Source organism: Triticum aestivum, chromosome 2D, assembly GCF_018294505.1.
Source record: "Triticum aestivum cultivar Chinese Spring chromosome 2D, IWGSC CS RefSeq v2.1, whole genome shotgun sequence".
NCBI classification, from domain to species: domain Eukaryota; kingdom Viridiplantae; phylum Streptophyta; class Magnoliopsida; order Poales; family Poaceae; genus Triticum; species Triticum aestivum.
Genome location: NC_057799.1, coordinates 636,108,736 through 636,120,047, shown reverse-complemented (window position 1 = coordinate 636,120,047; position 11,312 = coordinate 636,108,736). Strand labels below are relative to the sequence as shown.

At 39.6% G+C, this 11,312-nt stretch overlaps 1 long non-coding RNA gene across 4 annotated transcripts; it reads left to right on the top strand.

Annotated features, from left to right (window-relative positions):
• Positions 1-6,875: 6,875 nt before the first annotated feature.
• On the top strand, positions 6,876-8,762 carry LOC123050625 (uncharacterized). Of its 4 annotated transcripts, none has more exons than XR_006423807.1 (5): positions 6,876-7,186; positions 7,285-7,431; positions 7,598-7,679; positions 7,840-8,354; positions 8,431-8,762. It is a non-coding gene; the product is annotated as an uncharacterized lncRNA (long non-coding RNA). The 4 variants fall into 4 exon arrangements; XR_006423809.1 differs by having other exon boundaries at positions 7,285-7,679; positions 7,840-8,027; positions 8,145-8,354; XR_006423808.1 differs by having other exon boundaries at positions 7,307-7,679.
• Positions 8,763-11,312: the final 2,550 nt, after the last annotated feature.

Below are 11,312 nucleotides of genomic sequence, written 5' to 3'. Positions count from 1 at the left end.
GCTTTAGGAAGTACTCGTTGAGCTTGATGAAAGTGTACTTGAGTATTGCGGTCACCGGCAAGGAACGGACACCCTTCAACACATTGTTGAAGCATGTGCTATTTGATTCAACAATTTGTATCCTAGATACTCAGACGTGAGTTGACGGTGTCCTTTGCTTCGGTCCACCTTGTCCGGGGGTACACACGTGTGAGTGCCAACATGACTCTTCAACACCCATTTCTTGGTTTCTTTGATTTTTCTACCGCGGACCATCCATTTGCAACCTTCTTGGTCACATTTGACCGTGTACCGAACTTTTTGATTTGAATGACCAACAACAAATGGCCTATGGTTCCTAATGGCATAGTCACACAACCATATCTTGAAATCTACCAAAGAACCAAACTTGATGCCTTTCTTCAAATGTGCATTCTCATCCTCATTTTCTGGCCGAGGATCACTGAATTTGGGGCACTATGTTGGCTCAGACAACCCGAATCTCAGCCCACCGTCAACAACGGCATTGTCCGCAAGACTCACATCCCTAAACAACGGCGGCCCTCTCTCCTTGCCGGTCACCTTCTTGTAGATTTCATTTCTTGCGCAGTCAACCCATCCTCATCCAATTCTTCCTCCGGACCCTCGTCATCCGAGTTATACCCACACATACAGTTATAAGGGAGGGTACGATCCATGTCTTGTTGCGGCACAATGACATCCAAGTTACCAATTGGATTGTAATGGATCTCTTCATTCTCCGCGTAAGCATCCTCTTGAGCAACAATAGCATCATCATCAACATGACCACTAGCATCTTCTTCAACATGAGGAATAGCATCATGACGGAGTACTATGGCGCTAGCATTGATATGATCTTCATTGGGTTGGCTACTTGGTGGTTGGCTAGAACAATTGGGGATATACACCTCGGCACTATCATCATGTATTGGGGAGGATGCATTGCGGTTGAGATCAATTTGCAAGGGAGGAGGAGGATCAACCTTTGAGGCAAAGATCTCAAGAGACTTGTCTTGTGATGTGTCTACTTTTTCCTTGTACACATTCCAATGCAATTGGGAGGTGATGGGCATACACTTTAATCGGGACTTTACTCCCAATCCAACGTCATACCTCCCAATAAGCTTAACATCGGCATTTGGGTCATTCCAATGTAACACGCTTCTCACTTTAACTACAAGATCATCAAAGCTTGGACCTGTGTCAAAAACCATAGCCTCTTCCCCTTCATCTTCATTTCCAAGCATAAATGTCATCTTGTCCAAATAATGAACATTTACGAGCTTATGCTTCTAAGAAATTGGAAACAATAGAATCAATCAATATATGTCATCCAACCAACTCAAATGGACAAATTAACTAAATTTGGCACAAATTGGACAAGTAACTACTATTCATACTCAAGTTAACCTAACCATTAACCCTAACCCTAACCATAACCCCCAACATAACCACTATAACCCTAACCCCCAACATAACCACCATAACCCTAACCCTAACCCTAACACTAACACTAACCCTAGCCATAAATGCATCATAAATGTGTCATAAATGCACACAACAATATCAACACCTAGGGTTTGCAATAAATTGACCAAATCAACACAAAACAAAGATCTCAACCAATCAACATGAGGGGAAATGGGGGAGGTACCTTGGGTGATGAAAATGCTCCGGATCCACCGGTGAAATCTCAAGCAAATGGAGGGGATCTAGGGGGGTTTGTGAGGGGGAGAGAGGGGGGAGAGGGGCTGAGCACGGGGAAGAAGGTGAGTGGGGAAGAAGAGTGGTGGTGGGGCCCACAAACCAGCCCCTCGCCACCTTATCCACCACACAGAACCCTACCGCCAGAGGCGCTGGCGGTAGGCGTCGGTAACCTACCGCCAGAGCCCATGGCGGTAGGCCCTTTTCCACGTCAGCACGCGCCGACGGCCGTCAGTCGCCGTCAAAGGGCCTACCGCCAGAGCTTTTGGTGGTAGGGCGTGCAAACCTACCGCCAACGCCCCTGGCGGTAGGCAAAAGGGTGTCCCGAAATATTTTCAAACGGGGGTCAGATACTGAATTTGTTAGCAGAAAGGGTCAAAACACGAAATTTTGCCAGCGCTCGATGCCTCGATCCGTTTGAAACAGACCGTCAGCCCACCTGGCGCCTCAGGAGAGCCTAACTAGCTGTGACAGCCCACCTAGCCGTGGGAGGCCTGCAGAGGAGAAGATACTCCCTTGGCGGTGGCACAGACTTGTAATATTTGATGAAAACCTTTTAAAAAAAGTTAGGTGAAATAAAGAAAAACAGATTTTATGTTTTAAAAATTAAAATAACTGTGTTAGTTTCACTTTTATTTTATTATATATTATATATGTTTATATGACGAGGTATTAAATATCATTTATATTTTAAATCTTCCACTTTTGTTCATTAAAGATGAAAAGTGATGGATTCTGACATATGCACTGATGTAACACTGATAGATTGGACTGAAACACCACGAGAAAAGGTGCATATACCTAATCCTTCTTTATATGTACGTTATACATGATAATACCAAAATTTTATTTTATATATTGTTATTTTTTCAGAATATAGGAGACATGGATATGGATTTTTGAAATGTTCAAAAAGAATCCATCGACAAGGGTTCTGAACCGACATCGCTCGAAGGGGCCAAATATTCACCGAGTTTATTACAAAATAATTATGTGGGACTGATGATATCTCATAAAAAACCAAAAAAGATGCCAATTTAAATGTTATCGCACAAGGTATTCTTTTCAGTGTTATTATCAATCTTTCCTTCGTCATATTGCCTTTTGTATTCAATCAATTTTCTTCTTTTTTTATACTAACTTGGCTCATTTTTTTTTATCATGTACATACTATATTTGTACCCCTAGAGATATTACAGTCATCGAATCAATCATGTCTGCCCCCAAGAAATGCTCGTGGACATTGAAGATGCCTTGTTATCAAACGACGATTTGGAATGCCTTATGAAGGATGACATGTATAAGACCAATTACATAAACTTTGTAATTATAATACAAACACTATATAATATCGCAAGACATAAATATAATCTAAACGTGGAATTGCAGGTGATAAATGCTTACATATATTGAATGCTGGCTCACGACCATCTACGAGATAGGGCATGTGGAAAGGTATATATTGTTAGCACGTTCATATCTGCCAGATAAAAGAAGATGGAAGAAAACATAGACCATCAAAATATCGTCACATGGTACAACATGTTAATACTTATCTACAACATGGTATTGCTAGTAATGCCTCATTATCCATGCATATAATGATGTATTAGTTTTACTTAATCCATGTGTATAATTATTTATTATTATTTATATCAAATTATGACTATGACTTATATTATACTTACAACAACAATTCATTCTGATTAACATGACGAGGTACCATTGGTATCTAGCAGTCGCCAATAGGCTTGGTTCTTGGGTATTGGACTCACTTGGTTCTTGGGTCAAACGGAGTATGAGTTGAGGAACCAAGTGAGTCCAATACTTGAATCTCATGTTTCTCGGGTCAAACGGTAAAGACTTGGCGAAGCCGTTTTGCACCGTGAGTATTGTTCATTACACATGTTTTTAGACCGTCCACATGAAGTATTCATTTTAACGACATGTATTGCTTTTGCAGGATGGGTATAAGTTGAGGAAGCAGATTTTATTATACTTGCTCAAACAACGTGCAAATGAAGCTAAATACAACTTTACTGATATTGTGCAAGAATATTTTTTTAAGTGCATCAAGTAGATCTCGATAATTTTTAATAGATTTTTAGTCAAATCGTCACTTTATATGTATATATTGTCAATTTGCCATTTTTAGTGGACTTCAATTATTTTACAATTGTGATCGTGTTATATTGCTCTAGCTGTGAAATTTAGCATACATTATATTTATATAACTTCACCAAAATATTCAGAAGCCCGTGGCAACGCACGGGCATTCTACTAGTGTTAATATAGCATATGATTTTCCCTTTTGAAGCTCTTTGTTTGCCTATGAGCATTACCTGAAACTTCTATTTCTGAAAGTTTTTTCTGTTATTGGGAATTTGGAGCCGCCTGACCTATATGTGTTCATGAGTTCTCGGACAACATCGGCAGTGTGTGGGCATGCACACTGGCCTCCAGGTTGCTGCAAACGCCACGCCGGCTCTACGAGTTCGATCTCTGACTTCCGGTGGCCACCGGGAGTGTCCGGCGTGTTCAAAAACCATGCCAGGATGTGAAGTACCTTCGTTTGTACGTGGATCAGTTCGGCATGCTGGAGCGCATAAAATTATGTTCTGTTGCAAAGGAGTACACCGGCATCGGTTAAGAACAATCTTTTTTAACTTAACTGAGGAGCAGGTTGTTGTAGGCCGGTGACGACTCGGTGTTCCAGACAGGACACAACGCGCGAGTGGCAGATCCCTTGAAAACCCTCACTGTTTTTTCTGTGATGGAATTGACTACCACATGCATTGCAACCTGATAGGCTGACATAAACAGCGACCCACATGCTGCATAATTAGTTGAGGCAAGGACGAGACACAATACTGGAAGGAAAAATATTGTATGGCAAGACATGGATGGCAAGAATCAATGAATTGATTGATCATGTGAATAGGGAAATATCTGAAAGTATGTCACTTGGATCTTTTGTTACAGGCCCCAGGCCGGCTATCATTGAAGAAATATATGGTCGTACTGCCCACTAGAGAAGTCAATATTATATCGTCAATATTTCTGCTCTTAACTTGATCCATAAAATGTAGCAGCTCGAGCTTATTTCAGCCAATGGTTGTCTTGGAACTTAGAAACACGCAGGAAATAGAGTTAGCTTTCACTGATATTGCATAATGGAAGTTCTCGCTACACTAAATGTACAATTGCAGAATCTCCCCTACTAAACTCAAGATGTGTAAAAATAATTTGTATCGTCCAGTGATTACTTATTTCTTTTGAGTTAAATGAGTTCCTATGGACGACACTCGAGAATATTTTCTTTTCAGCTAAATGAGTAGCAAATTTAAAGCGTTCTAAGCTGTGTGTGATATGAACACCTAAAGCTCTTTGACTAGCTCCCGTGATCTGTGAGTTTTCATACTATTTATCACAAAATCTCCTTTTAGTCCAGTAGGATTATCACATGTATTATTTTGCATTTGACTTCATGTGGCAGAATGATTTTATGTGTGTGTGTGTGTGTGTGTGTGATATATAGTGATGATTATCGTCTACATGGGGAGAATTGTTTATAGCAAAAGCGTGATCCAAATTGCTAGACATATTTTAGAAGTAATGGTCTTTCATAATTTTTCCATATTTTATATATCTTAGTATATGAAAAATTTAAATTCATACAAATAAGATGGTACAAAACTCATGAGTAAAGACTAAGAATGGAAAATGACCAAATTTTGCATCGACAAATTGTATGTCAAGCAAATTTTGGAATGAAAATCGTATAAGTAGTTAAATACAAACACTTGCTAATACAAGGTAAAGTTACATTATTCTAAGTGTCCATTGAATGGACCCAACTTATGCTAACTCAAGAGAATTTTTTTTAATCATATTATTCCAAAAGTCTTTCCATTTCTTCCCTCTTCCTGAAAGACAAAACCTGGAAATCACTGTTTTGTCATTTTTGTATAGCTCACATGTCTACTTATTTCATCACCAAACTTTACACATGTAATATACATCCAAATGATCAAGAGTTCTTTGGATTTTTTAAAGTGTAAATGTGACTTCTAAAGTATTCAAAATAAGGTCCTGTAATACACTGGGATCCAAAAATCAACTGTATATCAAATAAATGCACTATCAATCAGCCAATTAAAAAATGTATAATTTTGAGTTCACGGGTACTGGCATAAATAATATGATAGAATGAGCTTTTAACAAAAACTTCATTGTGAAATTATGTTTGGTGAAGTTTCAAAACAAATCGATTTTCCCTAATAAACACTATTATTTTTGTTCCTGGTAGAGTAATTTGAAGAAAAAAATGAGCGGAGCTTCTCTAACATAGTAACATTCACATTTATATAAAGGAATATTTTATGTAGTAATTCAAAATAAGTAAGTAAATCATACACTAGCCCGTGCAATTGCACGGGTTATCGACTAGTACCTATACAAATTTTTGACTCCCTAGAAATTCGCACGTTAATTAGTAATTATGAGCCGTTAATCTGGTGGGACCGAATTATTACGGTGTAGATTGACCCATATAATTCTCAGGTTCAATTTGGTTGATTGTGAAAAAAAAAACGCTCAAAGGCCCGCAATAAATTGCCGGTTGTAAAAATAGAATCCACCAAAGTCACGATCCTTTTACTTCTACACCGTTTCTTCCCTTCCTTATCAATCCATTTTGAAAAGAAATCTCTCTCTCTTTCTTAAAAGACAACATTCTTTATCTACTCCATGGTTACTTCCTCATCTTAAACTGAACCCAGCTGACCCACGCACGTCTCCTCTTATTTATTTATTTTGAACATCAATACAGACATAAGCGCTCAAATACATGCGCATACACTCAGCCCTATAAACGCACACACGCACACCCTACCCCTATGAGCACCTCCGAAAGACTGAGCCGCCATATCATCTTGAGATTTACGAAGTCACCGTAGGTGCCTCGTCGTCGACGGGAACATCTCCTCCCACTGAATGCGCATCGCTGGAAATCCTGAAATAATTCCAGGAATAAATGCGAGCACCAGGATTTGAACCCTGGTGGGCTGGGGATACCACAGTCCCTCTAACCATCCAACCACAGGTTGGTTCGCCATCTCCTCTTATTTATAGGTGGATGTCAATCATCTTTGCCTGGTGTGTAGGGAAAAGAAGACGATCGTCCTCCGGTGCCTGTACTTTTGCCATCGCGATATTCCATTAGCAACTACTGCGAATCTGTCGCTCAAGCTTCTCCTCCACTTTTCCATCAATTCCTCTCAGCCATCCCCTCCTCCATGTTATCTCTCCACGTTATGAACAATCGGCGATGCCGCCTTCTCCATCCAGATGATGCCCCTCTGCATGTTATCTTGCCCCAGTTCCTGAGGGGAGCAGTACTATTAGTAGATGGAGATGACATGAAGGCTTGGTGTACGTGCAGCAAGGACGGGATTGGCCTAATGCCACCAACGTAATAAAGGTTCTTATTTTGTCCTTGATTTGTTTGTCACTGTCTGTGACAGAGAATTTAGGTTCGAATTCTTCTGGTTTGGATCCCAAGTTGTTTTTCTCGCGTAGGCAAGTAATTTTTTCCATCCAGACGGTGCCACTCCCACGTTCTTCATGCCTCAGTTCATGCCAGGAGCAGCATGGTTCAGAAGATGGAGAAGAGATGAAGGCTCGGTGTACCTACAGCAAGTAGCAGATGGGCCTAATGCCTCCAAAGTAATAACTATACTTATTCTGTACTTGATTTCTATGCGGGTGAGAGAAAAAATTAGGTTGGAACATATTCTGGTTTGAACACCATGTTTTTTTCGCACATAGATAAGTAATTTTTGAGGTAAATACTACCATGTCTGCTTACAATCGATAGTTGCTCATATTATAGTCAAAAGCAGAGAAGCACAATGGTGGATTGTCGCTTGAAAAGTTGTGCATCTGTCGGCAAGGCCTCAAGGGCGCAGAGAAAGGTTCTCTTCCATATTCTTTAATTCCTTTCACTTGCCATATTTGTTTCACGGGAATGTTAATATAGCATATGATTTTCCCTTTTGAAGCTCTTTGATTGCCTATGAGCATTACCTGAAACTTCTATTTCTGAAAGTTTTCTCTGTTATTGGGAATTTGCAGCCGCCTGACCTATATGTGTTCATGAGTTCTCGGACGCCATCGACAGCGTGTGGGCATGCACACTGGCCTCCAGGTTGCTGCAAACGCCACGTACGCCAGCTCAACGAGTTCGATCTCTGACTTCCGGTGGCCACCGGGAGTGGCCGGCGTGTTCACAAACCATGCCAGGATGTGAAGTACCTTCATTTGTACGTGGATCAGTTCGGCATGCTGGAGCGCATAAAATTACGTTCTGTTGCAAAGTAGTACACTAGCATCGGTAAGAACGATGTTTTTTAACTTAACCGAGGAGGAGGTTGCTGTAGGGCGGTGACGACTCGGCGTTCCAGACAGGACACATCGAGTGGCAGATCCCTTGAAAACCCTCACTGTTTTTCTTGTGATGGAATTGACAACCACATGCATTGCAACCTGATAGGCTGACATAAACAGCGACCCACATGCTGCATAATTAGTTGAGGCAAGGACGAGACACAATACTGGAAGGAAAAATATTGCATGGCATGAAATGGATGGTAAGAATCAATGAATTGATTGATCTTGTTAATTGGGAAATATCTGAAAGTATGTCACTTGGATTTTTTGTTACAGGCCCCAGGACGGCTATCATGGAAGAAATATATGGTCGTACTGCCCACTAGAGAAGTCAATATTATATCGTCAACATTTCTGCTCTTAACTTGATCCATAAAATGTAGCAGCTCGAGCTTATTTCAGCCAATGGTTGTCTAGGAACTTAGATACACGCAAGAAAGAGAGTTAGCTTTCACAGATAATGCATAATGGAAGTTCTCGCTACACTAAATGTACAATTGCAGAATCTCCCCTACTAAACTCAAGATGTGTAAAAATAATTTGTATCGTACCGTGATTACTTATTTCTTTTGAGTTAAATGAGTGGCTATGGATGACACTCGATAATATTTTCTTTTCAGTTAAATGAGTAGCAAATTTAAAGCGTTCTAAGCTGTGTGCGATATGAACACCTAAAGCTCTTTGACTAGCTCCTGTGATCTGTGAGTTTTCATACTATTTATCACAATATCTCCTTTTAGTCCTTTCGGATTATCACATGTATTATTTTGCATTTGACTTCATGTGGCAGAATGATTTTGTGTGTGTGTGAGAGATATAGTGATGATTATCGTCTAACATGGGGAGAATTGTTTATAGCAAAAGCGTGATCCAAATTGCTAGACATATTTTAGAAGTAATGGTCTTTCGTAATTTTTCTATATTTTCTATATCTTAGTATATGCAAAATTTTAATTCATTCAAATATGATGGTACAGAACTCATGAGTAAAGACTAAGAATGGAAAATGACCAAATTTTGCATTGACAAATTGTATGTCATGCAAATTTTGGAATGAAAATCATATACGTAGTTAAATACAAACACTTGCTAACACAAGGTAAAATTATGCTATTCTAAGTGTCCATTGAATGGACCCAACTCATAGTAACTCAAGTGAAAAAAAATTATCATATTATTCCAAAAGTCTTTCCACGTCTTCCCTCTTCCTGAAAGACAAAACCTGGAAATCACCGTTTTGTCATTTTTGCATAGCTCACATGTTTACTTATTTCATCACCAAACTTTACACATGTAATATACACCCAAATGATCAAGAGCTCTTTGGATTTTTTTAAGTGTAAATGTGACTTTTAAAGTATTCAAAATAAGGTCCTCTAATACACTGGGGATCCAAAATCAACTGTATACCAAATAAATGCACTATCAATCAGTCAATTAAAAAATGTATAATTTTGTGTTCACTGGTACTGGCATAAATAATATGATAGAATGAGCTTTTAACAAAAACTTCATTGTGGAATTATGTTTGGTGAAATTTCAAAACAAATCAATTTTCCCTAATAAACACTATTATTTTTGTTCCTGGTAGAGTAATTTGAAGAAAAAATGAGAGGAGCTTCTCTAACATAGTAACATGCACATTTATATAAAGGAATATTTTATGTAGTAATTCAAAATAAGTAAGTAAATCATACACTAGCCCGTGCAGTTGCACGGGTTATCGGCTAGTACCTATACTAATTATTGACTCCCTAGAAATTCCCACGTTAATTAGTAATTCTGAGCCGTTAATCTTGTGGGACCGAATTATTATGGTGTAGATCGACTCATATAATTTTCAGGTTAAACTTGGTTGATTGTGAAAAAACGCTCAAAGGCCCGCAATAAATTGCCGGTTGTAAAAATAGAATCCACCAAAGTCACGATCCTGTTACTTCTACGCCGTTTCTTCCCTTCCTTATCAATCCATTTAAAAAAGCCATTTCTATCTCTTTCTTAAAAGAAAACATGCTTTATCTACTCCATGGTTACTTCCTCATCTTAAACTGAACCCAGGCTGACCCACGCACGTCTCCTCTTATTTATTGGTGGACGTCAATCATCTTTGCCTGGTGTGTAGGGAAAAGAAGACGATCGTCCTCCGATGCCTGTAGTTTTGCCATCGCGATATTCCATTAGCAACTACTGCGAATCTGTGGCTGAAGCTTCTCCTCCACTTTTCCATAAATTCCTCTCGGCCATCGCCTACTCCATGTTAAGTCTCCACGTTATGAACAATCGGCGCTGCCGCCTTCTCCATCCAGATGATGCCTCTCTGCATGTTCATCTTGCCCCAGTTCCAGAGGGGAGCAGTACTATTAGTAGATGGAGATGACATGAAGGCTTGGTGTACGTGCAGCAAGGACGGGATTGGCCTAATGCCACCAACGTAATAATGATTCTTATTTTGTGCTTGATTTGTTTGTCACTTTGTCTGTGACAGAGAATTTAGGTTCGAATTCTTCTGGTTTGGATCCCAAGTTGTTTTTCTCGCGTAGGCAAGTAATTTTTTCTGTCCAAACGATGCCACTCCCACGTTCTTCATGCCTCAGTTCATGCGAGGAGCAGCATGGTTCAGAAGATGGAGAAGAGATGAAGGCTCGGTGTACCGGCAGCAAGTAGCAGATGGGCCTAATGCCTCCAAAGTAATAACTATACTTATTCTGTTCTTGATTCGTATGCGGGTGAGAGAAAAAATGAGGTTGGAACTTATTCTGGTTTTAACACCAAGTTTTTTTCTCACATAGAGAAGTAATTTTTGAGGTAAATACTACCATTTCTGCTTACAATGGGTAGTTGCTCATATTATAGTCAAAAGCAGAGAAGCACAATGGTGGATTGTCTCTTGAGAAGTTGTGCATCTTTCGGCAAGGCCTCAAGGGCGCTGAGAAAGGTCCTCTTCCATATTCTTTAATTTCTTTCAATTGCCATATTTGTTTCACGGGAATGTTAATATAGCATATGATTTTCCCTTTTGAAGCTCTTTGATTGCCTATGAGCATTACCTGAAACTTCTATTTCTGATTTTTTTTTCTGTTATTGAGAATTTGGAGCCGCCTGACCTATATGTGTTCATGAGTTCTCGGATGCCATCGGCAGCGTGTGGGCATGCACAC